Genomic DNA, 6000 nt, shown 5'->3' with positions numbered 1-6000 from the left:
CACTCTCCAGTTCCATCCATGTTGCTACAAAAGGCCATATTTCATTCTTTCTCATTGCCATGTAGTACTCCATTGTGTATATAAACCACAATTTCTTTATCCATTCATCAGTTGATGGACATTTAGGCTCTTTCCATAATTTGGCTATTGTTGAGAGTGCTGCTATAAACATTGGGGTACAAGTGCCCCTATGCATCAGTACTCCTGTATCCCTTGGGTAAATTCCTAGCAGTGCTACTGCTGGGTCATAGGGCAGGTCTATATTTAATTTTTTAGGAATCTCCAAATTATTTGACGAACTGTTTTCCAGAGCGGCTGCACCAGTTTTCATTCCCACCAACAGTGCAAGAGGGTTCCCGTTTCTCCACATCCTCGCCAGCATCTATAGTCTCCTGATTTGTTCATTTTGGCCACTCTGACTGGGGTGAGGTGATATCTGAGTGTGGTTTTGATTTGTATTTCCCTGATGAGGAGTGACGTTGAGCATCTTTTCATGTGCCTGTTGGCCATCCGGATGTCTTCTTTAGAAAAGTGTCTATTCATGTTTTCTGCCCATTTCTTCACTTGTTTTTTGTTTTTCGGGTGTGGAGTTTGGTGAGCTCTTTATAGATTTTGGATACTAGCCCTTTGTCCGATATGTCATTTGCAAATATCTTTTCCCATTCCGTTGGTTGCCTTTTCGTTTTGTTGGTTGTTTCCTTTGGTGTGCAGAAGCTTTTTATCTTCATAAGGTCCCAGTAATTCATTTTTGCTTTTAATTCCCTTGCCTTTGGGGATGTGTCGAGTAAGAGATTGCTACGGCTGAGGTCAGAGAGGTCTTTTCCTGCTTTCTCCTCTAGGGTTTGGATGGTTTCCTGTCTCACATTCAGGTCCTTTATCCATTTTGAGTTTATTTTTGTGAATGGTGTGAGAAAGTGGTCTAGTTTCAACCTTCTGCATGTTTCTGTCCAGTTCTCCCAACACCATTTGTTAAAGAGACTGTCTTTTTTCCATTGGATGTTCTTTCCTGCTTTGTCAAAGATTAGTTGGCCATATGTTTGTGGGTCTAGTTCTGGGGTTTCTATTCTATTCCATTGGTCTATGTGTCTGTTTTTGTGCCAATATCATGCTGTCTTGATGATGACAGCTTTGTAGTAGAGGCTAATGTCTGGGATTGTGATGCTTCCTGCTTTGGTCTTCTTCTTCAAAATTACTTTGGCTATTGGGGGCCTTTTGTGGTTCCATATGAATTTTAGAATTGCTTGTTCTAGTTTCGAGAAGAATGCTGGTGCAATTTTGATTGGGATTGCATTGAATGTGTAGATAGCTTTGGGTAGTATTGACATTTTGACAATATTTATTCTTCCAATCCATGAGCAGGGAATGTCTTTCCATTTCTTTATATCTTCTTCAATTACCTTCATAAGCTTTCTATAGTTTTCAGCATACAGATCTTTTACATCTTTGGTTAGATTTATCCCTAGGTATTTTATGCTTCTTGGTGCAATTGTGAATGGGATCAGTTTCTTTGTCTTTCTGTTGCTTCATTGTTAGTGTATAAGAATGCAACTGATTTCTGTACATTGATTTTGTATCCTGCAACTTTGCTGAATTCATGTATCAGTTCTAGCAGACTTTTGGTGGAGTCTATCGGGTTTTCCATGTATAATATCATGTCATCTGCAAAAAGCGAAAGCTTGACTTCGTCTTTGCCAATTTTGATGCCTTTGATTTCCTTTTGTTGTCTGATTGCTGATGCTAGAACTTCCAACACTATGTTAAACAACAGCGGTGAGAGTGGGCATCCCTGTCGTGTTCCTGATCTCAGGGACAAAGCTCTCAGTTTTTCCCCATTGAAGAAGATGTTAGCTGTGGGCTTTTCATAAATGGCTTTTATGATGTTTAAGTATGTTCCTTCTATCCCGACTTTCTCGAGGGCTTTTATTAAGAAAGGGTGCTGGATTTTGTCAAAGGCCTTTTCTGCATCGATTGACAGGATCATATGGTTCTTCTCTTTTCTTTTATTAATGTGATGTATCACGTTGATTGATTTGCGAATGTTGAACCAGCCCTGCATCCCAGGAATGAATCCCACTTGATCATGGTGAATAATTCTTTTTATATGCTGTTGAATTCGATTTGCTAGTATCTTATTGAGAATTTTTGCATCCATATTCATCAGGGATATTGGCCTGTAGTTCTCTTTTTTTACTGGGTCTCTGTCTGGTTTAGGAATCAAAGTAATACTGGCTTCATAGAATGAGTCTGGAAGTTTTCCTTCCCTTTCTCTTTCTTGGAATAGCTTGAGAAGGATAGGTATTATCTCTGCTTTAAACGTCTGGTAGAACTCCCCTGGGAAGCCATCTGGTCCTGGACTCTTATTTGTTGGGAGATTTTTGATAACCGATTCAATTTATTCGCTGGTTATGGGTCTGTTCAAGCTTTCTATTTCTTCCTGATTGAGTTTTGGAAGTGTGTGGGTGTTTAGGAATTTGTCCATTTCTTCCAGGTTGTCCAGTTTGTTGACATATAATTTTTCATAGTATTCCCTGATAATTGTTTGTATCTCTGAGGGATTGGTTGTAATAATTCCATTTTCATTCATGATTTTATCTATTTGGGTCATCTCCCTTTTCTTTTTGAGAAGCCTGGCTAGAGGTTTATCAATTGTGTTTATTCTTTCAAAAAACTAACTCTTGGTTTCGTTGATCTGCTCTACAGTTTTTTTAGATTCTATATTGTTTATTTCTGCTCTGATCTTTATTATTTCTCTTCTTCTGCTGGATTTAGGCTGCCTTTGCTGTTCTGCTTCTATTTCCTTTAGGTGTGCTGTTACATTTTGTATTTGGGATTTTTCTTGTTACTTGAGATAGGCCTTGATGGCAATGTATTTTCCTCTCAGGACTGTGTTCGCTGTGTCCCAAAGCATTTGGATTGTTGTATTTTCATTTTCGTTTGTTTCCATATATTTTTTAATTTCTTCTCTAATTGCCTGGTTGACCCACTCATTCTTTAGTAGGGTGTTCTTTAACCTCCATGCCTTTGGAGGTTTTCCAGACTTTTTCCTGTGGTTGATTTCAAGCTTCATAGCATTGTGGTCTGAAAGTATGCATGGTATAATTTCAATTCTTGTAAACTTATGAAGGGCTGTTTTGTGACCCAGTATATGATCTATCTTGGAGAATGTTCCATGTGCACTCGAGAAGAAAGTATATTCTGTTGCTTTGGGATGCAGAGTTCTAAATATATCTGTCAAGTCCATCTGATCCAATGTCTCATTCAGGGCCCTTGTTTCTTTATTGACCGTGTGTCTAGATGATCTATCCATTTCTGTAAGTGGAGTGTTAAAGTCCCCTGCAATTACCACATTCTTATCAATAAGGTTGCCTATGTTTATGAGTAATTGTTTTATATATTTGGGGGCTCCAGTATTCGGCGCATAGAGATTTATAATTGTTAGCTCTTCCTGATGGATAGACCCTGTAATTATCATATAATGCCCTTCTTCATCTCTTGTTACATCCTTTAATTTAAAGTCTAATTTGTCTGATATAAGTATGGCTACTCCAGCTTTCTTTTGGCTTCCAGTAGCATGATAAATAGTTCTCCATCCCCTCACTCTCAATCTAAAGGTGTCCTCAGATCTAAAATGAGTCTCTTGTAGACAGCAAATAGATGGGTCTTGTTTTTTTATCCATTCTGATACACTATGTCTTTTGGTTGGCGCATTTAATCCATTTACATTCAGTGTTATTATAGAAAGATTCAGGTTTAGAGTCATTGTGATGTCCATAGGTTTCTTGCTTGTAGTGATGTCTCTGGTACGTTGTCTCACAGGATCCCCCTTAGGATCTCTTGTAGGGCTGGTTTAGTGGTGATGAATTCCTTCAGTTTTTGTTTGTTTGGGAAGACCTTTATCTCTCCTTCTATTCTAAATGACAGACTTGCTGGATAAAGGATTCTCGGCTGCATATTGTTTCTGTTCAATACATTGCAGATCTCGTGCCAATCCTTTCTGGCCTGCCAAGTTTCAAAAGAAAGATCAGTCAAGAGTCTTATAGGTCTCCCTTTATAAGTTAGGGCACGTTTATCCCTTGCTGCTTTCAGAATTTTCTCTTTATCTTTGTATTTTGCCAGTTTCACTATATGTCGTGCAGAAGATCGATTCAAGTTACGTCTGAAGGGAGTTCTCTGTGCCTCTTGGATTTCAATGCCTTTTTCCTTCCCCAGTTCAGGGACGTTCTCAGCTATGATTTCTTCAAGTACACCTTCAGCACCTTTCCCTCTCTCTTCCTCCTCTGGGATACCAATTATGCATGTATTATTTCTTTTTAGTGTATCACTTAGTTCTCTAATTTTCCCCTCATACTCCTGGATTTTTTTATCTCTCTTTTTCTCAGCTTCCTCTTTTTCCATAACTTTATCTTCTAGTTCACCTATTCTCTCCTCTGCCTCTTCAATCTGAGCCGTCGTCGTTTCCATTTTATTTTGCATTTCGTTTAAAGCGTTTTTCAGCTCCTCCTGACTATTCCTTAGTCCCTTGATCTCTGTAGCAAGAGATTCTCTGCTGTCCTCTATACTGTTTTCAAGCCCAGCGATTAATTTTATGACTATTATTCTAAATTCGCTTTCTGTTATATTTATTTATTTAAATCCTTTTTGATCAGTTCATTGGCTGTTGTTATTTCCTGGAGATTCTTCTGAGGGGAATTCTTCTGTTTTGTCACTTTGGATAGTCCCTGGATTGGTGCGGACCTGCAGGGCACTTCCCCTGTGCTGTGGTGTATAACTGGAGTTGGTGGGTGGGGCAGCAGTCAGTCCTGATGTCTGCCCCCAGCCCACCACTGGGGCCACAGTCAGACTGGTGTGTGCCTTCTCTTCCCCTCTCCTAGGGGCGGGATTCACTGTGGGGTGGCGTGGCCCGTCTGGGTTACTTGCACACTGCCAGGCTTGTGGTGCTGGGGATCTGGTGTATTAGCTGGGGTGGGTAGGCAAGGTGCACGGGGGCAGGAGGGGCAGGCTTAGCTTGCTTCTCCTTAGGTGTTCCACTTTAGGAGGGACCCTGTGGCAGCGGGAGGGAGTCAGACCCGCTGCCAGAGGGTTAGCTCCACAGAAGCACAGTGTTGGGTGTTTGCACGGAGCAAGAAAGTTCCCTGGCAGGGACTGGTTCCCTTTGGGATTTTGGCTGGGAGATGGGCGAGGGAGATGGCTCTGGAAAGCGCCTTTGTTCCCCAACAAACTGAGCTCTGTCGTCTGGGGGCTCAGCAACTCTCTCTCCCGTTGTCCTCCAGCCCTCCCACTCTCCGAGCAGAGCTGTTAACTTATGACCTCCCAGATGCTAAGTCGTGCTTGCTGTGGGAACACACTCCGTCTGGCCCCTCCGGTTTTGCCAGCCAGACCGGGGCTCTGCTTGGCCGGCAGGCCACCCCTACACCCCGGCTCCCTCCCGCCAGTCCGTGGAGTGTGCACCGCCTCTCCGCCCTTCCTACCCTCTTCCGTGGGCCTCTAGTCTGCGCTTGGCTCCGGAGACTCCATTCTGCTAGTCTTCTGGTGGTTTTCTGGGTTAGGCAGGTGTAGGTGGAATCTAAGTGATCAGCAGAATGCGCAGTGAGCCCAGCGTCCTCGTACGCCACCATCTTCCCTCCCTCCGCCCGTAAATTCTGTAGTTCTGATGATATTCTCAAACCCTGAGCCTTAGAATCACATACTTAAACACGATCAAGCCAATTAACTAACCAACAGAAACAAGCATATCAAAAGTCATTCTTCATTGCCTCTTTCTCTGATTCTATCCTAGTTTCTGTTCATCCTCCCATAAGAGAATAATATAGCCACCTTCTCTGTGGCTATATTAGGCTCACACTTCTGGTTACTTCAGCTGGTCTTCCTGTTTTAACGTCCTTGGAGCTTAGTTTTTGCCTGTTGTAGAGATCTATTTTTCATTCTTAAACAAGTGTTCGGTTTTATCTAAAATTATGAGATATATCTTAGTTTTCTCCCTGCCTCTAAAACCCCAAAAGA

Source organism: Lynx canadensis, chromosome A1 (genome assembly GCF_007474595.2).
Source record: "Lynx canadensis isolate LIC74 chromosome A1, mLynCan4.pri.v2, whole genome shotgun sequence".
Lineage (NCBI taxonomy): Eukaryota > Metazoa > Chordata > Mammalia > Carnivora > Felidae > Lynx > Lynx canadensis.
Note: the sequence above shows the minus strand (reverse complement) of the source record.